The sequence below is a fragment of the Engystomops pustulosus genome, chromosome 4 (genome assembly GCF_040894005.1).
Source record: "Engystomops pustulosus chromosome 4, aEngPut4.maternal, whole genome shotgun sequence".
Classification (NCBI taxonomy): Eukaryota; Metazoa; Chordata; class Amphibia; order Anura; family Leptodactylidae; genus Engystomops; species Engystomops pustulosus.
The window spans coordinates 54,242,596-54,269,169 of NC_092414.1; the positions used below are offsets into that span (position 1 = coordinate 54,242,596).

The 26,574-nt window shown below is 40.9% G+C and overlaps 1 protein-coding gene and 1 long non-coding RNA gene across 2 annotated transcripts in view; one reads left to right on the forward strand and one right to left on the reverse strand.

The window, feature by feature from the left end:
• WWC1 (WW and C2 domain containing 1) overlaps positions 1 to 26,574 on the reverse strand; it is a 116,113-nt gene that overhangs the window by 67,315 nt on the left and 22,224 nt on the right. The gene's annotated exons all lie outside the window — the stretch shown is intronic.
• On the forward strand, positions 8,386 to 17,684 carry LOC140128963 (uncharacterized). Its single transcript, XR_011855214.1, has 2 exons — positions 8,386 to 8,588; positions 16,822 to 17,684. It is a non-coding gene; the product is annotated as an uncharacterized lncRNA (long non-coding RNA).

The window sequence follows — 26,574 nt, forward strand, 5'->3', positions numbered from 1 at the left end:
TCAAAAAATGATAAAAGTTTTTCACTGCGTTTAATCCCGTAACGGAAAATTGCGTCCAAAGTCGAAAATAGCACTTTTTTGTCAATTTTTAAAAAATTTAAAATTCTATAAAAAGTGATCACAAGGTCGTACAGTCCTAAAATCGATAACATTGTCATCAAAATCCGCAAAAAACGACACCATCCACAGCTCTGTACACCAAAGTATAAAAAAGTTATTAGCGCCAGAAGATGGCAAAATCCCCCCAAATTTTTTTGTACAGGAGGTTTTAATTTTTTTAAATGTATGATAACATTATAAAACCTATATAAATTTGGTATCCCCGTAATCGTACCGACCCAAAGAATAAAGTAGACATGTCATTTGGGGTGCACAGTGAAATCCGTAAGATCCAAGCCCACAAGAAAACCTCACAAATGCATTTTTTTACCAATTTCACTGCATTTGGAATTTTTTTACCGCTTCCCAGTACACGGCATGGAATAATAAATACCATCTCTATGAAGTGTAATTTGTTACGCAGAAAACAAGCCGTCACACAGCTCTGTACATGGAAAAATAAAAACGTTAGGGATTTTTGATCATGTGGAGTGAAAAATGAAAATGAAAAAACAAAAAAGTGCCAGGTCCTGAAAGGGTTAAAGGATATATTCCCGGACCTACACCTCCTTGCCTACAAACAGCCACCAAATATGAGGAATTTCCTGGTCAGAAGTTCCCTCTCACAACTAACACAGATGGGCACTTTTCCCTGCAATAACAAAAAATTGCAAGCTTGTGCCCATGTTCTATCATCAAGCTCAGTCCACATCCTCAACATACAGCAGGACTAGAAAATCCCGGGCACATTCTCCTGTACATCCCCAAATGTTGTGTACATGATAATGTGCATGAGGTGTTGTAAAAATAATATATACATCGTGGAGACTCAACAATAACTACAGAGCAGGATGAATTCTCACACACATACCATGAGCAAGAAGATGGATAAGTGGGAAAACACTTTTCTAGACCAGGCCACAGTGAGAAATATTTAAAGAGGACCTAAAGTAAGCTCCTAGTGCTTGATCAAACGCCGCAGTGTTACAGTGATAGTGTTACCGGAAACATCCGGTAACGCTATCTAACACTGCGGCGGGGTGCAATGTAATTGTCGGACAGCTCGCAAAGCGGTCCGATGTATTCATGAGGGGGCGGGGTTGGGGGCGTGGCTAGGGGCGGTGACTGCCACCTGGCGCGCGGCAGTCACTGCCGGCCTATGGAGCGAGCGGGGCGGGGGAAGAGGCAGCGCCTCGGACTGCCCACTCCTGAATACGTCGTCCGATGATTACATTGTACCCCGCCGCAGTGTTTGATAGAGTTACCGGAGGTTTCCGGTAACGCTATCACTCTAACACTGCGGCGTTTGTTCAAGCACTAGGAGCTGCTTACTTACTTACTTGCTTACTTACTTACTCCTAGTGCCGAAAATTTGAATGAAAGGTCTTTATACTGAAAGGTGACTTTAAGAATAACAGAGCAAAGAAAACCTGGGAGTACAAGCTGATGATGACCTTCCAGTCACTAACACAAGGCCTCATTGCACCTGGGTTTATGGCTCATTAAATGGACTCACTTGAAACCCTACTAGAGACTGAATCCAGACTCCTGCCATTCTGAGAGGCCACACGCTCCATAGATGTTAATGGAGGCTCATTTGCATAATTCTTAAAAACAAGAGCTTAAGAAGCTAAAAGAAGAGCAGATCCTACCAGAGGGGGCACACACCAGTATGTCAGTGTACCTGGTTCATAATCCTTGATCCTGGTGGTAGATGTCCTTTAAGCACTTTTGTAGGTTTCACACAAAATGATTTAACATCATAGAAGATTTTTGATACCTACACCCAGGCTCGGACTGGGGCACCGGAGGACCGGTGAATCCTCCGGTGGGCCCCCGATACCACTGCTACGGCAGGGGCCTCCATCCCCACCTGAGGCCCCTGCCAGTGACAGCATTGGTACTCGATGCGGCCATATGCGGCCGCTCGAGTACCATCACTGATGCAACTCAGCGGTCAATGGTGATGCCATTTACTTTGACCGGCGACCGCTGAGCACAGGCTGTGCATGCAGCCGGGAACTTTTCCCAGCGCACGTTGCACCCTGACCCCTGGTGCGCGGCAGCGGGGTGATGCACTCGCGCTGCCGCACGGCGTCTAGATCCTGTCAGTCCCAGTCCAGAGGAGAGAAGAAAAGCGGAGGACGCGGGAGCACTGCTACAGGTGAGTGAGGTTTATTATTTTATTTTAACTATTCACACTCCGGTGGAGCAGTGTATGTGAGGACTAAAAATTAGAAGGGGGTCACTACTAAACTGAATATCTATAATAAGGGGGCCCATTGTACAGTAGGATTGTATATAGAATAGTAAAGGGTCACTACAGGACTAAATATTAAGGAGATGGGGGTGGCATTGCAGTACTTTACATTATAAGAGAAGCCATTACAGGACTGTTTACAATAAGGGGTCATTAAAGGAATATATATGTAAAGTATAGTACAGGATAGGAGTAGTAGTACTGTGATGTGCCCATCTATACAGGATAGGAGTAGCAGTACTGTGCTGTGCCCATATATACAGATAGGAGTAGTAGTACTGTGCTGTACCCATATATACAGGATAGGAGTAGTAGTACTGTGCTGTGCCCATATATACAGAATAGGAGTAGTAGTACTGTGCTGTACCCATATATACAGGATAAGAGTAGTAGTACTGTGCTGTGCCCATATATACAGGATAGGAGTAGTAGTACTGTGCTGTGCCTATATATACAGGATAGGAGTAGTAGTACTGTGCTGTACCCATATATACAGGATAGGAGTAGTAGTACTGTGCTGTACCCATATATACAGGATAGGAGTAGTAGTACTGTGCTGTACCCATATATACAGGATAGGAGTAGTAGTACTGTGCTGTGACCATATATACAGGATAGGAGTAGTAGTACTGTGATGTGCCCATATATACAGGATAGGAGTAGTAGTACTTTGCTATGCCCATATATACAGGAGAGGAGTAGTAGTACTGTGCTGTGCCCATATATACAGGATAGGAGTAGTAGTACTGTGCTGTGCTCATATATACAGGATAGGAGTAGTAGTATTGTGCTGTGCTCATATATACAGGATAGGAGTAGTAGTACTGTTCTCTACCCATATATACAGGATAGGAGTAGTAGTACTGTGCTGTACCCATATATACAGGATAGGAGTAGTAGTACTGTGCTGTGCCCATATATACAGGATAGGAGTAATAGTACTGTGATGTGCCCATATATACAGGATAGGAGTAGTAGTACTTTGCTATGCCCATATATACAGTAGAGGAGTAGTAGTACTGTGCTGTACCCATATATACAGGATAGGAGTAGTAGTACTGTGCTGTGCCCATATATACAGGATAGGAGTAATAGTACTGTGATGTGACCATATATACAGGATAGGAGTAGTAGTACTTTGCTATGCCCATATATACAGGAGAGGAGTAGTAGTACTGTGCTGTGCTCATATATACAGGATATGAGTAGTAGTATTGTGCTGTGCTCATATATACAGGATAGGAGTAGTAGTACTGTGACCATATATACAGGATAGGAGTAGTAGTATTGTGCTGTGCTCATATATACAGGATAGGAGTAGTAGTATTGTGCTGTGCTCATATATACAGGATAGGAGTAGTAGTACTGTTCTCTACCCATATATACACAAAAGGAGTATAAAATTTATTAAAACCTTTATATAAAATATTTGATAAGAGGGGCACTAAATATAAGAGGAATAACTAGGGAGAGCATTATATAAAACATAATAAGTAGGAGCACTGTAAGACTTTATAGTTAAAATGATTAATCAGAAATTATATGCTGTATAATGTAATAACTTATGGGAATGAATGATGTCCAATTTAAATTATTAGGTGTATAATGGCTATAGTGTATATTGTAATATACTGAAAAGTCACAATGTAATATTTGATTTCTGGAGAGGGCGCAATATGGTTTTGTTATGGGGGTATATTTGATATTTGTGGGGGGCACAATTTGGTCAGTTGTGATGGGTAAATATTATTTAGGATATATTTTATATTGTTATCCAGGTGACATTGTGCTGTAGTGACGGTGATATTTTTAGTTGCACAGTGTGGAGATGTGCCACACACAGATGAAGATATCTGGAGGAAAATTCTCCAGTGATGAGTAAAAACAAGGAGAAGTCGTTGTGCAGTTCAGCACCCAAAGGAGAAGACGTGTGACATGTGAGGTACTGAATCCCACTTCTGAGTCTGGTAACTGTAATTACTGACTATCTAGACGATTTCGATAATGTCAGTTGCTAGTCTTCTTTATGTGGTGCAGTGAGAATACGCAGGAGATGAAGGGTTATTGTTCGTTATTCTTATTGGTAAGTTAGTGCCACGCACTGACGCTTACATCCCTAATATTTTTGCCCTGGTATAAAATCACCAATGATGAAATAGTGATGAAACACTGTGAATTAGGGAATATTTCTAGGTAGCGGCATGGTGGGCCCCCAGAATCAATTTCTCTGGTGGGCCCCAGGCACCCCAGTCCGACCCTGCCTACACCCCACAAACTCCTCCCCCAACTCTGACATTGTTGCTTCCCTGATGCAAATGCCGCGCACCGTGTCCTTACTATTGCATGCTTAATGATCATGAGCGGTGAACCAACTTCCTACATATATAACTACCTTTTCAATAAATTGAGCTAGCAAGTCCCAGTAATAAAAGTATAGGGGGCTTTGCATAGTAATGTAATTGGGTAGAAATTGGTGGAGGTGTTGATAGTCTCATTTTAAAGAACATATTTAGAGTCGCATGATGCGAGAATGATGCTGGTCTAGAAAAACAAGTGCATTGCATCAGTCATAACCCGTTTGCTTCTGTCTCCTCTTGGGGTAAAGAGAAATTCCAAGAATTTAGCTAATTCACTTGTTTACATTTTCATCCTCTACGTTTCTAGGAAACCAGTGCAACCTGTTGGATTCCTCTGAGCCAATAAACCGCGGCCATGTTATTATGTACACTGGCTGCCTAAGCTACAAGCACTTTCCCTATGTCAAGATAAGGGAAGCAATGATTGCCTAGTTAACACAGCACATTAAGCATTGGAAAACAGCCCGAATACTGTGCCAATAAATTGGAAAAGTCAATTTATTATATCCAAAGTACACCCTTCAACTTGTTTATCTCCTTAAAAGTCCCATAAGATATTGTTGCTATACTGTTCCAATATGCTCCATATATTATTTTGATTTTATAATATTTATGATAAATGTATGTGCATCTGTTATTGGCTGTTCCTACCAACATTACTTTGTAATATTATCCTGACATCAGTAGGATCAAATGATAACATTAGCATAGGCAAGAAAGGAAATGAGTGGTACTCATCAGCAGAAGATAGGCCATCATTATCAATAAAATGGCTTAGGGACAAAGCTATCCATTTTTGGATCCAGACCAGCTGTCAACTGATTAATATCAGTAGTCAAATGAATAAATAATAACATGAGCACCACTCTTATTTTGACACACAGGAAGGGCCCATCAACCAATCACAGGTCTCAGTAGTATGCATCAATTACTTCATCCATTAACTAATTGAGTCTTCTAATTTTCTGGTAAGTTTGAAATCCTTTTACATTGCCTGAAACAATTCCCTCTCCCTCAAGAACATTAGCTGAAATCCTTTTTCTCAATGAACAGTTTAATTAGTAGGTCTATCAGGCACGAGATAATGGCTTCTGTTGTGTATGTATCAGTAGCAGTCAGTAGCCCTGTTTCCTATAATGCTTGATGACATCTACCTAGAAGACTAGGCCGGCAGGTAAACTGGTCTACTTTGTTCTCTATAATGACTTGACCATTAATGATTTAAACAGAAGTAACCAATAATTAAGTCACAAAGCTGTTATTATAGTAGAAGACTCTCCTATACTCTGCATTATCCATGTATTCCTTCCAAAAATTCAGATACAATAAACCCAATAACCATGCAGTCAAAGCAAAATTCTACACAACAAGACTTGAATGTGACATAACTTTTGTTGCCTCATAATAAAAGGCTTCAACCGAGCAATATAGCTTGTATGAACCTCAATAATTGTGTATTTTTCAACCCAGAGTGGGCCGTTTTTGTTTGGGTGGTGGAGACAGTAATTAAGGTAATCCTACGATTCTGGATCAGGACTACCCACCCACTACAAAAATAGCTGTTCTTGGAGAAGCTGTAGTTTATATTCCACTTGGATTGGGATGAGGCATACTTACCAAGTGAGAGCACTGTACAACAGTTTTTAGGGATGTGGGGATCCTTGAATCTGCGACTACCTGGAATATGGGTGTGCGGAGTGCGTCTGAGAAAAGCGGAGCTCCGCGATCCATGTTGTAACAGAGTTTAATTTTCTCCTCCGGGTGGGACTAGGCAGATATGTGGAACATTGAGTAGCTTCCTACTACTGAGGAAGAGAGTAGTTTGATCCAGAAAAGCATAGACCACAAAAAATAAACCATTTTTAATTTAATTAACTCAACCTTGATTGGTAGTGCATCAATTCGTAGCCTGAATTTTCTTTCCTATACCAACTACCTGGAATTTGGAAGGGGGTCTGCATGGTGATTCTCTGCTGTAGCTGTGTGGATATTGACTGTTTATTTAGGACTGCTGTATTATATGGAATTATCTACATCTAAACTGAATGTCCGCTCCTTGATGTATATGATTTTTGTCATCCCTTCTTTCTTTCTCACTTGTTTTGTTTTAAACAAAAAATATTTAATAGAAGCATTTGAACAAAAAAGGCCTTTCTAAAGGCATGACAAGAACATGAACTAGAATATTACATGTCAGCACAGGAATCTCTTTTATGATCCACTTCTACTCTTGACTGTAACTGTTAAAGTGGGTATTCTCTAGCTCAGTGATGGTGAACCTTTTAGAGACAAAGTTCCCAAACTACAACTAAAACCTACTTATATGTTGCAAAGTACCAACAATTTAAGCAGTAATTATTGGACCCTGCTGTATCATAGGTTTTAATCGTATTGCCGTCCCGAGGACATCAATACAATAGAAAGAAATGGAGAAATTTGGATTGTATCTTCCCATCCAGGGTTCCCTGAAGAGGAAGAATCAGGGAACCCAGAGCAGGATCTCCAAAGATAATCCATCTCTGATCAAACCTTCTCGCTCCTCCTGTTGTCTTGGCAGCCAAGGATGTGTTGCTTTAAAATAGCACTAAACATGGTACGTCCTGGGCTGTCTTGGACCGCAGAAGATAGCTTTGACTCCTCCTGGCAAACTCTGTGCTAGGGTGGAGGTCTGGGTGCCCACAGAAAGGGCTCTGAGTGCCACCCGTGCCATAGGTTCGCCCCCACTGCTCTAGGTATAGAAGGACACTTCCACATTAACATAGAATGGGATTCTTTACTGTAAGAGAAGTGAAATTATGGGGCTCAGAAGAGATTGTCATGGTGAATCCAAGGATTTATGCTGAGTTGAGAAGAAATCATTTTTCCTAAAATTTCCTTCATTGGCAAAGGTTGTCTTTTCCAAGATTAGCAAAAAGATTAGATTAGAAGATTATTCTGAGGATATTCTTTTATATTTTTTCCTTATTTCACCAACTAATACCTAAATAATAAAGGTGGTAAAGCACAAATAAGGCTTTGGCAGGTTCCATCTGTTATCAAATAGCAAATTGTGTGACATTCATCTTTTTACTGAGGAAGGGTAACAGAAGATAACCGTCCGTACACTAAAGTCAGTGGGGGAATGAAAGTCTTTCTGTTCCCTTTCTGTTTTTAATTTCTGTTACACTCTCCTAAAGCAGAGATTGTAATGTGACCTCGGAACACAAGTGTGAACTGAGCCTAAATAGAGAGCTAAAGAGTTAAAAAGTAATTCTAGTTTATTATGACAATAATACCAGACACAACAGTCTGGCAGGGGACCGCAGTGTATACAGTAAACATCTATGAAGGTGTTCTCTGATATGACTTTTATAATATCATCTACATAGCGTATAAGTAGATTTTCCTCGGCCTGACTATATGGGAATAAATGCTGAGAAAAATGCAGTGTCTCTAAGTTGCTGATTTACTTTGCAGACCGGCTGAGCAGTGTGAAACCCGGAGAAGTATTGTATTTCTCTCCTAACGTCCTACAATGCTTTCCATTGATGTGACATGAATACTGCATTCTCGTTTTATTGAGGCTTCAAAACACAAGAATCTAGGCAGAAGCGCCCCTTTAAGAGGATTTCAGCAAAATGGTAGAACGTGTGAAACGCTGATACTTTTCTCTTACACACATTATCAGAGTCACTATCGTCACCATCAGTCACTGAGTCATTGTCAAGCCATACACTGGCTGGGAAGCCTGCATGAGCTCATAGTAACGGCTGTAAGAGGTCTCCCAGCAACCTCTCTGGCAGGTCCTGACACACTCTCTGTAATGAAATGCCTGAGCCTTAATGAAGCATGAATAGGAGAAGAATTAAATGGCAGCTTCCAGGGCAAATTCGGTAAAGCGACAAGCCATTTATTCACTGCAACAAGACCCTACTCACTATTGTAAATGTTATAAAATCACTGAAATAGATGAAATAACATTTCATAAACTTTTCTCAAAGTTTACAGAAGGCTTTGGCTCAAAGGTAGCAAAAATGTATAATAAACCAAGTAGCATTACAACAATAATAAATAGTCGGTGTTCTTATATGTTTTGCTACATTGTAGCTCCAGTGCAGTTCACCAGAGCTCTAGACAGTAGTCCATTTGTGTATCTGCATAGGATTGAACTTAAAACTTATAACCATTTTGGTGGAGTCGGAGTCATGATAAAATAGACAGACTCCACAGACATATATTCAATTACAAAAATTCTGTCATTTCCTTAAATGTCTACTGTAGTCTAATCTAAGGATCTAGGCGAGGGTGAGCAACATGTGAACAACATTGCTTCGTCCAAGGGCTTTATTGTCATACTGCTCAACTGCCACATCAGTAACCATCACCCTAGATGAACCAACAACTCAGAGAACAGCAATAAATACCACCCCAGAAACCAAATACTGCATTCAGAGCAGAAAATAATAGTGGACACCCCATAGCAGATAATAATAGTACTGTAGACCCCCAGAGCATAAAACTACTAATACTGGAGACCCTTAGAGCAGACAAATAATGGAGACCACATAGTATATAATAATACTGGAGACCCCAGAATATAAAACTGCTAATAATGGAGACCCCCCAGAGCATAAAACTATGGATACTGGAGACCCCATAGCAGAAAATCATACTGGAGCCCCCATAGTATAAAATTAATACTCTGTGCGCCACACTGCAGTATGTTCCCTCCTTAATGTGTTGCTCTGCTCTGACTCTAGCGCTGGTTGTATGTGCCGGCATCAAGGACCAAGAGCGGAGCTGCATCGGGAAAGGTAGAGGAACTGGAAGCAGTGCCATATAGCTGCCAAGTCTTGGGTTCTCTCCTGATCTCCTAGGCGGCTCTGCTCAGAATTGAATGGCAGGAGAAGACCCGAAAACATAAAGGACTTTTTAGCTGGACATACTGCTACCCAGCCTTCTGGCTGTTATGGAAGCGTTTATTGTACTCTGGCTGTCATCAAGGTGCAAACCACAACACATGGGTTGACAGGCCCTGCCTGCGTGAGTTGTGCAAGGCTCTAGGACAGTGGTGGCGAACCTATGGCACGGGTGCCAGGCGTGGCACTCGGAGCCCTTTCTGTGGGCACCCAAGCTTTCACCCCAACACAGATTTTGCCAGACAGGACTCAAGGCTTTCTCTTGTGATCCAATACAGGCCAGGATGCGCCATGCTCAGCGCCATTTTATAGCAACATCCTTGGCTGCCAGGGATACAGGAGGAGCGAGAAGGTATGCATAGTGATAGATTAGTGGTGGAGCTCTTGCTGTGGGAACCCTGATTCTAACTTTTCAGTGGACTCTGGAGGGAAGCTACAATCCAAATTTTTCAATGATCTTGCTATTGTATTGGTGAACTCAGAACGCCAATACGATTGAAACGTGTGACACAGCAGGGATCAATAAGTTACTGCTTAACCGATTAAGGACAGGCCCTTTCCTGTTTTTTCATGTCCATTTTTCACTCTCCACCTTCAAAAATCTATAACTTTTTTATTTTTACACGTAAAGAGCTGTGTGACGGCTTGTTTTCTGCGTAACAAATTGCACTTCATAGTGATGGTATTAAATATTCCATACCATGTACTCGGAAGCAGGAAAAAAATTCCAAATGCAGTGAATACATGGCGGGCGGTCGCGAACTGGTTAAAATGTCATGTTGGCACTTTGCAACATATAAGTGGGTTTTGGTTGCAGTTTGGGCACTCTATCTCCAAAAGATTCGCCATCACTGCTCTAGGATTTTAGTTGAGATGAATATGTGCTAAACTTTATGTACATGCTCAATAGTGAGTCTCCTCTTCTACAGATCAGAGGAATAAGGTACTGGGAAAGAATGCCCAAATTTATTTCAGCACCAGAGTGACCAGGTAAACAAGACTGTTGAGATGGAGACTCTACGTGGAGTCTGAAGTTTGGGTTACTGACCCCACAGCCCTGCTTAAAGAGGCCTATTTCCTATGTTTATCATAGTCACGTAGCACATTTTACAATTTTGCAGGTTTATTTTCAATCAAACATAATCAGATCATTACTGACTATTACTACCATTGTCTAAAAACCTCTAAAAATGAAATGTGTAAATGGTGATAGCAGCTATAAGCAACACCTGTATGGCATCAGCTAGTTGGCATTTTAGTGTCTATTTCACCAAGACTGGGCAGCACTGTGGCTGAGTGGGTAGCACTTATGCCTTGCAGCGCTGGAGTCCTTGGTTCAAGTCCCACCAAGGTCAACATCTGCAAAGCGTTTGTATGTTCTCTATTTTTGCATGGGTTTCCTCCAGGTACTCCGGTTTCCTCCCACACTCCAAAACATACTTGTAGGTTGTTTAGGTTGTGAGCCCCATGGGGACAGGGAACCGATTTGTCATGGTTTGTGCAGCATTGCATAATCTGTAGGCACTATATAAAATAAAGAATTATTATTATTTTCAAGAACGATTTTCATGACCCTACAATAAACATTTTTGCATTGTTGGCTATCCGTTTTCCCTGTAGTGACTTTTAAATACATACTGGTAGATGCTGTTGCGGTGGCCATCTGCTCTGGTTAGTAGAGAAGGGTTTGAGCAGTGAAGCAAATCTTGATGACAACCAGATTATCTTGTAAGGCATATGGATTGGGAATGACACAAATGGATAACCACTTGTTTGGATACATACATTTAGGTTGCCTTTATTACCTACATTTTGCTAATATTAAACCGACAGTAGCATGCTACAAAGGTAACACTATTGTAAACCTGCAATCATATTCTGAAACTTTCAGGCTACATGACAGATTGTTTATGTCACCATCCGCCAGAGCTCACTATATTTACTTTTCTATTCCCGATATCCTTCTTTTATTTTACAGTATTTAAACTATAATATTGAAAATGTTAACAAAATTTTATAATTTTTTTATACTGGACTTTCCAACGTAACAATTGCAACTTTTAAAACTTTTTTCATGGTCCATGATCTTTTTATTTCCTTGGCCACATGAAAGGAGTTTTCATGTTCAATGCAGCAACGTGTTACAATAAACCAGTATCAGTTGCCCTGAATGTGTCCTGAATGGACTGCCTCTTCCTCTGCCCCCTGACGGATCTTAGCACCTAGTGCCTTAGAGAAAGCTTGTTCCTATGCTATACGCTGATATTGTGAATTCCTGTTGTGACCCCGGTTATGTTCCGGACTACGCTCCTTTGCTGCCAGCCCTGACCTTCTGCTCTGCCATTGACTTGATCCTGTGCTGCCTATTGACTTCCTGCCTGTTCCCAACCACGATTCTGCCTCACGACCGTGAGCAAATTCATTCCTGTGGAGCGACCTGGTGGCATCCCACCACAGCAAGTCCAACCCACTTTGCGGCGGGTTCTGGTGGAAACCGGGCACCACCTAAACTCCGCTCCCAGTTGTCGGGTTAGGTCATCTCTTGCAGGGGTACAGTGGGTCCACTACCCCTGATCCTGACAAGGGGGCTGTGAATCACAGCAGCTAGATCTCCCCCACCAGCTAGAGACACACACTAGAGATGAGAGCTTGTGTACACTTTAAAGAAAATCTACCATTTGTTTTTATGCAATGTGAACCAGACATAACTTGAGAATGTTTTAGCTACACTGATGCAGAAACATATCTTGTTTAATTCCTGATCCAAGTTGTTTTACTCAAAAAAGCTATTATAAAATTATGATAATGAGGCTCTTACCTTAATTATGCACTCCTCTAGCATGCATAATACTGCCTCATCCCACCCTCCATAAGCCTTCCCAAGAGCCTGTGACATAATTCAGCTTTCCCAGTAATAATAATAATAATTCCTTTATTTATATAGCGCACACAAATTATGCAGCGCTGTATCCTGCAGATCATTATGCTGCAATGTTATTTAGGAACTTGGGAAAGCTGGGTGCCCTGGCTCATTGCAGGTTGGTTGCTGTACATAAGCACATTACTTTTACTTCCCCCAAGCTGCCTGCACTGTAAAGGCAGGACTAATCAACCTTAAACTAGATGACTCATACACAGCAGCTAGGGGTGCACCGATTGATTACTTCTGCCTGTCCAAGGGTAAAAGGAGAACACCCAGGGCCCTGTTTGACAGCCACAGGAGCAGCAGAGCCTTAGTTTCATAATTTTATATAATATTAATTGTTTTTTCAGCAAAACCCCTCGGAATAGGGATTAAACAAGATATGTTTCTGCATCAATGTAGCTACAGCATTCTCAAGGTATGTTTGGTTCACAATGAATAAAAGCAAATGGTAGATTTCCTTTAAAGAGGACCTGTCACCCCCCCTTAATAGACCCCCACCAAATATGTCTCCTATAATCCTCCCCCAGCCCTATTCTTGCAATGACATTTTTTTTTAAATTTAGGTTGGCAAGTTAGTTTTAATCGATCCGACCTCTTACCAAATAAGAGGTCGGATCCGCGTATCCTATCCGCTGGCAGTTGGCCGTATTCATGAGGGGGCTGGCCTATACAACCCCTCCCCGCTCCTGTCAGCGGGGACCTGTAAGAATAGCCGGCAGCAGTGCATATATTGCGCAATTGCTGCTGACTCTCCGCGATACGGCCGTAGAGGGGCTTATTCGTTGCGTCGGCCGAATATATATGACATTCAGCCGGCACTGTGCTTATTCACAGCGCCGGCCGAATGTTATATATATTCAGCTGGCAGCCAGGGGACAGGATACGAAGATCCGACCTCTTATTTGGTAAGAGGTCAGATCGATTAAAACTAACTTGCCAACCTAAATTTTAAAAAAAATTCATTGCTAGAATATGGCTGGAGGATTATGGGGGACATATTTGGTGGGGGTCTTTATCGGGGAGTGGGGGTGGGGCTGGGGGTGACAGGTCCTCTTTTAATCTATGTTCAGATATGGTGTAGATTGGTGCAAAATTTAAACAGGGATTCTACACCAACAAAAACTGCAACAACATGTCCAGTACAAAATACAGGTGAATAAGGTTCACAATGGTATGCACCAAAAAAAATAAAAATGTAACATGCATTTTACAGAAATTTTCCTTTTTAAGAATATTTTTGAATACAACACATATATTTTTTCATATAATGCAAATAGTTTGTAAAAACTAAAGCAAATTATATCACATTATTGGGACATAAATGTAGCACAAAAAAAAAAAATGCCCTGCAGCCAGCCGCCCCCTATTGATGAGATGCTCTGCAGCCCTTGGGTGTATGAGAAAAATAAACTACTATACTCACCTTCCGATGAAGGTATAAGCCGAGGTGGGGTTTTTCAGCACATTTTTTGGTGCTTAAAAACTCTGCTTATACACAAGAATATACGGTATTTCTCTTTTATCAGACAATTTGTAGCCATTTGACTTTTCATGACATAAGCTTTATAAACCTGATAAATAATTCAATATCTTTAGTGAAGAACCAAGAAGAGAACGGGATAAGGTAATTCAGTCAAAACTATGCAAAATAAGTCAGTCTGTCCTCGAGAGGAAACAATCACTTGTGTGTTCTCCTCAGAGATTGCAATGGGAGATTTCTCCAAAGTCCATGAGTCTTAGCTAATCACCCAATGGATGCCTCGTAAAGGTGAACGATCACTGGTAGAAAGGTCACATTGCAATGTACAACTCACAGCCAAGTTAATCCTCCCTGAAACATTTACCTGATGAAAGTGTCAAAGTCTTGGCCTCACAACTACTGAAAGCATGACTTCCTCTAGACCAGCAAACCTTTTAGTGACCGAGTGCCCAAACTACAACCAAGACCTACTTATTTATCGCCAACACAGAAATTTATACTCCCTGATCTGTTACAGCTTTCATTGATACCAGCTCCCTGAGGACACCAATAAAGCAGAAAATAAAAGAAATTTGGATGATCATTGTAGCTTCTCTCCAAGGTCCCATAAACAGGAAGAATTGTCAGGGCCGGAGCTACAATGATCACCCAGATTTGTCCACACCTTCCCACTCCCTGGAGTAGTGTTGTCACTTTAAAATAGCTCTGTTCACAGCAAGTCCTTGGCTGTCTGGGACTGCAGGAAGATACCTGGAGTCATCTCTGGTGATGGCCTGAGTGCCCACAGAAAGGGCTCTGAGTGCCACCTCTGGCACCCGTGCCATAGGTTCGCCACCACTGCTCTAGACTATGGTCAAAGACATATCCAATGGATCGGACGTGTAAAACTCTGTGCAAACAATTTTGCAATCGATATAAGTAGTACAGGCAACAAAGTATTTTACCACCAAAACTTTCCTCTAAACTTTAGAGGCCTGTATATGGATTGAAATGTTGTTATTTTATTATCTATGTTCTATATATGTTACATTTATTACATTTTCTATTTATAATTTTGGATAGATACATGCTAAAGAGCATCTTTCACAACCCCAACAACTGACATTCTTTGCATCAATTAATAGGTGTCAATCTAATGATTATGGCGCAGTTTAAACTTTCTTTGTAGCTCTCACCATTCCAGAGAAATTAACATAATTATTTTCATTTCTCTACTGTCAGCTGGGTGGAGCTGGGCTGTTTGCTGTCAAAATGGAAGGTCCTATTGCCTATGGAAATGCATGGGGGATGTATACAACCCATATCACAGCGGTGCGGTAGAGGTTGCATATGACGCAGATACGGTGCACAACCATATCCAGCACAGCAGTGCGGTACAGGTTGCATATGACGCAGATACGGTGCACAACCATATCCAGCACATATGCAACACATATTTTAAACATTCCAATAGACTTGTACGCGGCATATGGAACGGAAATACTGGAGAAAATAGGACATGTTCTAGAATTATTTTTCGCCTGGCTCATGTTACGGTACGGAATGGTGGACAATACAGTTATGTAAATGGATGGACGTATTGCCCATTGAAATGAATGTGGCCATATGCTACCTGGAAAAAAAACTGTAGCAAACGTCCGTTTTTATGTATTTATGTGAAAGGGGCCTTAAAAACCATGCATGCTATGTTGGGGATTCTGAGTAAGCAATATGTTACCAGGATGGATGAGTTAAAATCAATAAGGTTTGAAATAAAATCAGACTTACTAGAAGCCTAGTGACATATTGTGGGATAATAGCCAAACCAGAAAGGCTTTTCCATACAGCTGTTTCTATGTCATTGCATCTTTTCACTTTAATGAGATGGTTTAGCTAGCTAAGAGGCCATAGACGTAGATCAGGAAGGGATTCATTCTCCCTATGGAGACTGCCTTTTCAGGTGTATGGAGTGTAAAGGGTCATGCTGTACTGTACTACTGACAAGAATCAATGACATTGAAATAGCCTAGTCTATGGTTGGGTGTCTATTACTTTTGGAAGATATGTACTGGCTTGGCACATTATGTCACTAGGCGTCCTGTAAGTCAAGACATTGATGTAGAGGTAGCTGCCTTTTCCCACTCTGAAAACTTATTTGCATTTTCCTTACCCAGTAGTCAGCATAGAGTATATTGACCAGTATACTGGCTTAAAGGGCATCTACCACCAGAATGAAGTATTGTAAACCAAGCACACCGACATTCAGGTATGTGCCACTCTTGCAAGATCTGCTCTTCTTTTAGCTTCTTATTCCCTGCTTTTTACACAAAAAAATGGATTAAAAAATTATGCAAATGAGTCTGAGGGGCTTCTGCTCCATAGGTTTAATAGAGCCTGGAGCCCCTAAGGCTCATTTGCATAGTTAAAAAAAACTTTTATTCTTCAAAAGAGGTGCATACGAAGCTAAAGAAAAGTGGATCCATCCTGCCAGAGGGGGCACATACCTGTGTGTCAGTGTGCAAGACAATCCTTACCATCCTTGATCTTTTAAATTAATGTATTCTGCAACACTGTGCGGTCTATCCCAGATCACTTTAATGGGATGCATATTTTAAAAAAGTTTACAATGCAGATTTGTTTTAATGTGATCAATGCACTAAAAGCCATTGTTGGCTAGTGTTGACGTTTTGTAGTTCATGAACACTTTTTTTCATCATTTAATTTTGGTATAGTTTTTTATACCAGTCATGTGTTCACATCGTGTGTACATGATCATGTAGCATTATAGATTCCGAATCTTACTCCCTGTTGCTTAATTTCAGAAGATGCTATATCAGCAAATAAAGGTGTCGGATCAGCAACCTGGGCCTGCCAAGCACAAGAACACTACCGACTGTTCCAAAAAATGATGCCATCATACGCTGACAGCTGGTGAAGATGAAAGAGATCAAAATTCCTTGCCAAGTGCTTCAATAATCACAAAAATACAGGAATAACTCCTATGCCTTGCTCTCTACAAGTACAACCTCTCCGGAAGACTCTTTATATGGAAAATGCCTCCCTATGAGTAGTGAACCTCGTTGAAAGACCAAATTCCTGGGAAAAATTGGGGGATCTGCATAAAGAGGTTTTATTTACCAGATATAAAACTTAACAGATGACCAAAAGGAATGTTACCTTCAGATATGTTCAAAAGAGAAAAAAAACAGTATTTTGGAACTTATGGCAGATAAATGAAGCTGAGTCTTGGGTTTCTGCCATACTTATTGGCACAGGTATATGTGGCGAGTAATCGGAGAGGGGATAAGGTCAGTTGCACACAAACAATTTTCTCGCACGGGTGCTATCCTTCTCTACATTGGAAAGAACTGGAACAGAACTCTGACTCAGGGTGCGGCCCCACATGGCGTTTGCATTGCGCTTACAAACACAATGAAATTCCTGGGGTCCGGGCCGATCACATACGTGTTTCCATGGAAATGCACACGATCGGTAACCAGAACCTGGTGTTTTGCATCCTTATTGATGGTCTATTGTGCTATGCAGAAATCAGATGGTTTGAAACTTTCAAAGAAAAATTTACGTAAATGCTGAAGTTCTAGGATTGATTTGCATAAAGTGACCTAAATGATATCGATGACTTATCCTAGAGATAGGTAATAAAAAATACAGACAACGGAAGGTATGTTCACTGTGTCCATCGTTTATGGCCCAAACCGTAGGTAGCCTCAGCCTAAAATATCTGCTCGGGGTTGCACAGCAGGACCTTATTACTTGGTTGCCTATGCAGAAGTGCCACTAAGCTGGGACTCCTCATTAACTTGCTGAGAAATATAACAAAGATCTCAGCAGCCAAAGTAAACACCAACTTCTTAAGACTTACACAAACGTATGCCCGCAAAGCTACAGTCAGGCGGGCATGTGTCCGGCACCATGGTGACCCCATAGAGGGGTGACCCCTCCCTTCTCCATCGAAATGCACGGCGTACAGGCCATGCTACAGGAAAAGACATGTCCTATTTTTTCCCCGTATACAGAGCAGGTGCAGCACCGTATTGCTTTGTGCGGCCATTGCCATCTATTGGGGATTATGTACGGCCATTGCCATCTATTATGTACGGCTGCAACCTTCCTTACAGTATGTGTAGATCAAGCATTACTACACAAGACTGTGAAGTCACATGGGCTTTTCCAGTTTTTACTCTATTAAACTACAAGCACCCTAAGGTAGAGTATGAAATCTACTTTTTAGAATTCCCACTTCTATGTGAAATGTTGGCCTATAAAGTGAAAATTTTGAGGAAAGAGTCAGATTTTGCCTGAAATGAGTCAGGTTCAGAGTCTGCTTGGGAAGTGTTACTTCAGATATATATATATATATATATATATATATATATATATATATATACCCCTTAACGCATTACAACTTACATGTACACACCGTAATGCATTAAGGACGCTCATAGGCTGAGCCATCTTCAAACATGGTGGGTGTTGGCTGCATTATGCATCACACACCCGAGACAAGTACTGGTGCAGAACTTGAAATATGGAAACGCAAAAAAAAAAAAAAAACATCGAAAATGGGGTTAAAGGGGTTAAAGATAAGAATCTCATGTTTCATAAGATCTGGTTTGTGATTCTGTGAGATACAAATCCACAAATCCAATGCGATCTGAAAGATGACACCAGACACCAACAGAATGTTTTTAGGTACTATAGAACCTGAAGCGACACTCCCCCTCAAGCAAAATATGACTCTTCTCTGCTCATTTCTACATAAAATAGAGAATTCTAGAAAAGTCATTTTATACCCTATCTGAGGAGGCTAGTTGTTTAATTGGGTAAAATTTGGAGTCGCCTTAGTCTCCATCGATATACCTTGGTAGTCCTATAGGCTACTGAAGAGCTTGGTGACTTTTAATATGTCATAAGATGCAGACAATAGAACATGCTGCCAATGACAATGTATAATGTCCAAACACTGCATCAGAAGGAACCCACCTCCATCTACTAACACCCACTTGTCTTACTGCTAGAGGGATACAAATAAGTGTATAAATAAGATTCAGTCTTGTTTGCAGTCCAATAGGGTCCACTCACTTTTTCTTGCACCTGTATGTCAGGACTTATATTCTTACAACATACAAGTAGTTATGAGCCAAGCAAAGTTAATTCCAATACTTTTGCTCTTAAGGTAAATGTCAGGTGCTTGGAGTTTGGAGGTAGAAAAAGAGGTTCAATATGTTGTATGCGGCTACTACAAGTGCAGGCGTTACACCCAGTATATAATCTAGATTGGGGATTAAGAAATGTTATTGTAAATCAGTATTTGCCATTCACAAAAACATTGCTACTAGATGAAAGGAGCTTTATTTAGTATTCACTACAGGGAAAAGACTAATTCCCTGGTTAATGAGCTATAAACTGAATGGAAAGATCAAGGAATCCCCTGGTACAAGATGAAAATAAGACACGAGCGTGAGATTTCTGCTTCTAAACTCGGATGACGCACAAAATAAAAACTACCTACCGTTGTAGAAACCACCAACACACAGTATACATTTCTCCATGTATAGAAATCCCATTCCAAACTTGCTAAGGGTTCACATTTTAAGTCAATAATACATACACTTCTTAACTGTCCAGCGAGTCGAGGATCGTCAGGGTGGATGTGGGGCAGGGGACTAGCGAGCGTTGTGTAATGCCAATGTAGTCCCCGTCGTGGGGACTTGGACCTTTGGAGAAACCCCACCCCTGGTGACTCATTGGATAGCGTTGGCAATGAGTGAGGTAATATCTAATATACTTTTATAAAGTACTGAAACTATTCAGAATGCCGACACAAGCATTTTTAAATTCATCATTGCAAGGGCTATTGGAAACTGTCACCAGCTAAAAATGACATTGTTGGTGACAGGTTCCCTTTAAACATACCAGAAAATATTGGCAAAGTACCATACAGTACATCTTAGGAAGACCAAAAGGTGATGGAACATTTAAGGAAATGCCTCTATTAGCTAAACTTTTCTTCTTGTCACTGTCTGTTAAAGCACACTTGCCTCTCCATCAGACTTCTAAGCAAAAGACCCCAGCCACCAACACTTGGAGGAAACAGAACTTTAATAGTGGAATCTCCTAATGCATAAAACCCCACTGAGAATAGAACCACAAGCCTCATCTTGCCTGGGCAGCACTGTATATGCTGTTCAGGCCCCCAATCCCTTGACCCATGTAATTGTAGCAAAAGTTGGTTAAATCTTTACAGTCTTATTTTCAATCCCAAATGCGTAAAATAAGCTTCAGTTTACAACTTGATGTAAAGTATTTTTTGGACTATAAGGTGTACAGGATTATAAGGCGCACCTGATTATAAGGATGAATGACCAGCAGGTGGCAGACCTGTGCACAGTTCAAGGCAGCTGTTGTCTGTAAGTATGGTTCATATATAAGGCGCACTGGACTATAAGGCGCACCTTTGATTTCTGAGAAAATCAAAGGATTTTTTGTGCGCCTTATAGTCCGAAAAATATGGTAATATCAATATTTATGATTAAAGTAGAGGCCCCGATTCTCCCCTCCATACCTTTTCAAGTAGAACTTAATAAGAATTTGCACCAAACATCACCGATTTTGCGTGCCAACTTGGCATTTATATTTAGGTTTAAAAACAGACAGAAAAAAAACAACATTCTGGTACTATTTTCCTCCAGCATTTGTGGCAGATACATGTGGCTTTACTAAAAATAGTACAGGGCTGATAGCTACACTCTCTCCAGATGGTCACTGAAGACTTTGATTACACCTTAAAGTGGGTCACCAAGACAATTCAGACACAACCATTCCATACAAAGCCTGTAAACAACAACAGATCATTGTTGGTTATTATCGGTATAATTTACCTGGATTCACTTTGTATTTTATGTAATACAGATTAGATCACATTACACTTCGGACTTACATTTACTATATGTTTATGCATCTAAACATTATATATTGTGTTGCTATCACTTTGTTATTGAGAAGATCCAATTCATAGACTGTAAGCTCTTGTGAGCAGGGCCCTCATTCCCATTGTTCCTTATGACTGTTTGTAGTCTTTGATATAATATATTTTTTGTGTATGTGCCCTATGATTTGTAAAGTGTTGCAGAATATGATGATTATTATTATTACATAAGGAATCTTTAAAGGAGCATCTCATTGTCATCCTCCTCATCCTATGAGCTCAGCATTATATTATTTCTAGAAGTAATTCTCGGAGACGTATGAAGCACAACCAAGAGAAGCTTTTACATGTATCAGTGAGATATTAGTGCAGTATTTCCTCCAGTGTAACCTTATGTAACATATTCGTGTCATAGAAAAAGTGTCCTTGTACCATAGCAACCAGAGTTCAACTTTCATTTTTTAAACAGAAATGGAAAATTATACTTTGGGCTGGAATTGGTTGCTATGGGCAGTGAAGCAGTCTGGATCCTGAATAAGGTGACTGAAAATGGTCAACAGCAAATCATCCGAGATGAAAGGAAACAAATTAAATAGATCCCACAAAACAAAAAAAATGATATTACAAATAAAAAGAAGCCAATACTAAAGTATTATTCTGTGTTCTTTCATTGGACAAAGAAGTTCAGGGAGATACTGCTCATGAGGGCATATTAAAGGGAACCTGTCAGCTAAAAAAACAAGACTAGCTTTACATACTAATGAAAAACTGTCCCTAGTCCTCTGCTATTAATGCCACTCTCAAAATCATTGAGGTAGCAGAACATGGCGATAAAGCACTGCCAGGCTTTGGCATTCAGCGGTCTGATCACCGTCTATATCTTGCAGCGGTGCGGTGTATTCATGAGGGGGCCGTCCAGGCACTCCCCTATTTCCTGTCTACGCCCCCCGCACGCTAGATGCCTGCGGTGAGTACAGCATGTGCCAGGCTTGATGCTGCAGTCCCTGCCCCCTGGACGTCCCACTCATGAATGTGTCAAGACTGCTGCAAGATATGGCAAGCGATATGGCAAGCGATCAGACCACTGTGTTACAGCGTGGCAGCTCTTATCAGTATGTTCTTCTACCTCAATGATTTTGACATTGCCATTAATGGGAGAGGGCTAGGGATAGTTTTTCATGAGCCCTATTGGGTTCCTAGAAGTCTGGGCCTTTAGTCTAAAACAATGATATAAAATATAAAGCAAACCAAATGTTATAAGTGATCAACCAAACCAACCATTGGGCATAGATGTTGGACACACATTAATGTGATGCAGTATTTGGCAGAAAGTAGCCATTTATTTATATTCTGTTCAATGTGTCTCAAAAAGATATTCTAATCTGTAAAGTTTGATAAACTAATACTTTATCAAATACTTTTGCGCCAGAATGGCTCCGAGTATTTCCCTGTACGGGGAAGGATGTTGTTTTCATGTGAACTACTGCCTTATACAAACAGTGAGTAATAAAATATCCCACCAGTGTATACTGAATTATTAAGGGCTTTGTCGTGGAGATCTACGTCAGTAGCCTTCATATAACCTGTAACCTGGGTCACAGCGCTCCGTTCACGGCTAACTACTACAGTGCCTATGCTCAAGTGAATTTAGCTTCCTATTCTGATAATATCCGCACAGCACACTTCACATAAAGATCTGCTACCGGTCCCCCAAATGAATGGAGCAATCGGTCAAACATGCGCCATTCTGCACTACTTATTCAATATTGTAGATGGTCTGGAAAGTTGGATGTTCAGAATGGCGCTGCCTCAGTATGAGAGGATGATCATACCCACATCATAGCCCACATTTCTTAACTGGTCAGCGCCCGTTTTCTGGTGCAGTTTGCACATAAATACCTACAAACCGCTTGCTCATGAATTTCTGTAGTGTTTCCACCAATATTGTGACTCGGCAGCACTATATGCGCCCCTATACAATACTCTGCACCTAAAGAGGCGTTCCACTGCGCATTCACACCGGCCGGCACATTTATGTCGGGAAGTCCAACATAATTGTGGTGCATGCCCATTAAACTGAGTGCACTAGAACGAACCTGGTGCTTTCAGTTTACACGCGTTTTGCCTGTGTAGGGTGCACCAGATCATTGAAGACTGAGCGCCTGTCTTCATACATCTGGCACAGTCTGCACATTAGTGAAGCAAAACACATGAAGTCCTGTTTGCCTCTCTAATAGTAAATGTAGTCCAATGTGTTTCTACTTCAGAGTCTTGTCTTCTTCATGTCAGATGAACCAGTATAATGGAGCCTGGATGGCAGTTCTTCATAAATTATTACAATATCCTACTCCTAATTACTCCTGATTAATGAACTACTACTCAGACTTCATTATAATGGTTCATCATCAGAAGGATATTTGACCTGAAGAAGACAACATTACAGCGTAGAAAGACGTTGTCTGCTTCTTTTAATTAAATCCACCGTCACCTTATTGTGATGAGTTTGTCCTTTCACTTCTGAACACTCCTACAATTGATCTATCTGATCCATTTTTGGGGACTAATTCATAAATGTCTACAGGAGTTGTGTCTCAACTTCTACTACACTATTTGGTGTTTGTTGTACCTATATAAAGGGTAGGAACGGCATATACCTAATGCATCTCACATGCATGTGTGTATCGTTTTTCCTTATTCTGCAGTGCTGAAAATAGTCAAAGGGCTTTGGTTGGCTATTTCCGGTAGTCCCTTAGATGAACTTCAGGAAGCATCCCCGTCCTGCTATGCCATTCACTGAATCTTGGGAGCAACCTCTACTAGATGTCAGAAGCAGACAGTCACATGTATGTGTGCAGTACAGGCAGTCCCCGGGTTACATACAAGATAGGGTCTGTAGGTTTGTTCTTAAGTTGAATTTGTATGTAAGTCGGAACTGTATATTTTATCATTGTAATCCCAGCCAGAACTTTTTTGGTCTCTGTGACAATTGGATTTTAAAAATGTTGGGTTGTCATAAGAATCAGGATTAACAATAAAGCTTCATTACAGACGCCTGTGATAACTGTTACAGCTGGTTATTGTAGCCTAGGACTAAAGCACAATAAGTTACCAATATCCAGAGGTCCATTTGTAACTAGGGGTCGCATGTAAGTCGAGTGTTCTTAAGTAGGGGACTGCCTGTACTGTGCTAGGGAACACAGTGAAACAACCAAAAGGACTTTTCCATTTTAGACATTTATGGTATATATTTCTTGTCTGATAGAAGTCGATTTCTTCTCTGTGGTCGATGTTCGAAAAATGGATGAGGATCCCAGGGGTGGCACCCACACTTATCATACATGGTATATCCTGTACATTTTCTATCAATGCCTGAGATGGGAATATCCCTTCATTGTACTGGTATAAACTCAGTTCTCTGTTGTAGATCAATTTGCAAATATTCTTGATTGAGAAAACACTGATTGGCAGTCCACATACATTATCGTTTCAGAAGACCTTCCTCAGAAACTGTGGGGTAGATATACAATGGAAGACTTTATCAGTATTGAAAATACAGGACATATGAAAGGAAATGTGGTCTGTTTACCGCAATACATGAGACGCTGAATCATCCCTTTCTGGGACATCTAACCTTTTTTCTTCCTTCTACCCACAAGCAATCCGGGTGAGTTTGTTGTGACTCCTCAATTGAGATGCTATACGTTGGCCCATTCATTAATTAGCGTTTACTATTTTCTCAAATAGATTACCATTATGTTATGGATATAATGGGGCACATTTACCTACCCGGTCCGTAGGAGTTCCAATTCAATAAGATCGTGTGTCCGACTGAATGTGTCGCTTCCCCGATCAGGTCCGCCGGAGTTCACCATCTTCCTCCCGGTGTATGTAAGTGCATGGCTTGCAACACAATTCTCAAGTTAAATCCTGCAGTTTGTCCGAATCCGTCAGATCGGTCCACAGCATGCCCCCCCCCCATCCCCCGATTTGTGTCGCATGAATCCAAAGCAATTGTACCAAAATCCGATCACATGCGACACAATCGCCTGCTAAATACCCGCCCCAGCAGCGCGATCCCCGAAAACGTCGGAAAACCCGACGGAAATGCGATCCGCGGACCCTTAGTAAATAAGCCCCAATGTATTTTGTTCCCAGGTGACACTTGTTATTTCCATGTCTTACCATGTCTCTTATCTTCTTCTGTAGCCTCAGCATTTGTTTTACAGTAGATAGCTTAATATTAATTGTCCTAGTTACCCGGATCCTGATGGATTATGAATATTCTCTCATATACACAACTTCTGCTTCTTGTTGTCCTTACATATGTTCTGTGTTTTGATGATCTTTAAATGCAAGTGTATTACATTATTTTGTTTTCATATGTCCTGTATTTTCAATACTGATAAATACTTCCATCCTATATCTACCCCACAGTTTCTGAGGAGGGTTTTGTGACCAAAACATTAATACCATATATACTCGAGTATAAGCCTAGTTTTTCAGCACAAAAAAATGTGCTGAAAACCCTAACTCGGCTTATACTTGAGTAAAAAAATATAGGTTATACCAATTTTTTGTTGTAAAATTAGTGGCCTCGGCTTATACTTGGGTCGGCTTATACTCAAGTATATACGGTATATATGAACTGCCAATCAGTGTTTTCTTAATAAAGATTATTTGCAAATTGATCTACAACAGAGTGCCTTATGGAATAAGCATTGGTTCCCTTCTCGGGGACCTACTTCTTTTCTGATCAATACGGTAAAGTGATGTGTATGAATAATTTTAGGGAATACCCCTTCAAGCTGGTAACATACATCATATATCATATGCATCTTTCCCATTATCATTGATGTATGGCTCAACTGAATGTGAATACTATGTTAATAGACCTGTGAAAGATAAGCAGCTTCCAGACAACTCTGGCGCTCTTTATCTCTGGGAGAAACCACGCTTCAGACAGGACTGTGTGCCAGGCCTCATAAACCTTGGCCTGTCGGCAGGTCCTGCTACATCTATGGCCAATTTTCAAACTAATCTTGTGTGTCTGTTTCTAAGGTAATTTACCAGAATCAAACATGTAACTAGTATGAAGGGAACAATTATATCTAGCTAACTATAAATTCCATATAAAAAACAAAGAAAGTAATTCACTGAACATATTATGTGGGTTTAAAAATAGAAAAAAAAAAAGTGAACATTTCTCCCTCTCTTAGCATTGCCCTGGATAGTAAATAACTGCTTTTAGCTATAACAAAATATAATGGGCACCATTGTCTTTAATGGACAGTATATAAATCAGGGGTCGGGAAAATATAGCTTGCGAGCCAGATGTTGCTTTTTTGATGATCGTTGTATTTACTGGGGGGCTGGCTGTATACAGGAGGGGCTGGCTCTATACAAGGGAGGGACTGGCTGTATACAGTGGGGCAGAATGGCTGTATAAGGGGGGGGGCTGGCTGTATACAGGGGAGGGGCTGGCTGGCTGTATACGGTGGGGAGATGGCTGGCTGTATACAGGGGAGGTGATGGGCTGTATACAGGGGGTGGCTGGCTGTACAGAGGGGAGGGTCTGGCTGGCTGTATATGGGGGAGGGGCTGGCTGTATACAGGGGGGGTGGCTGGC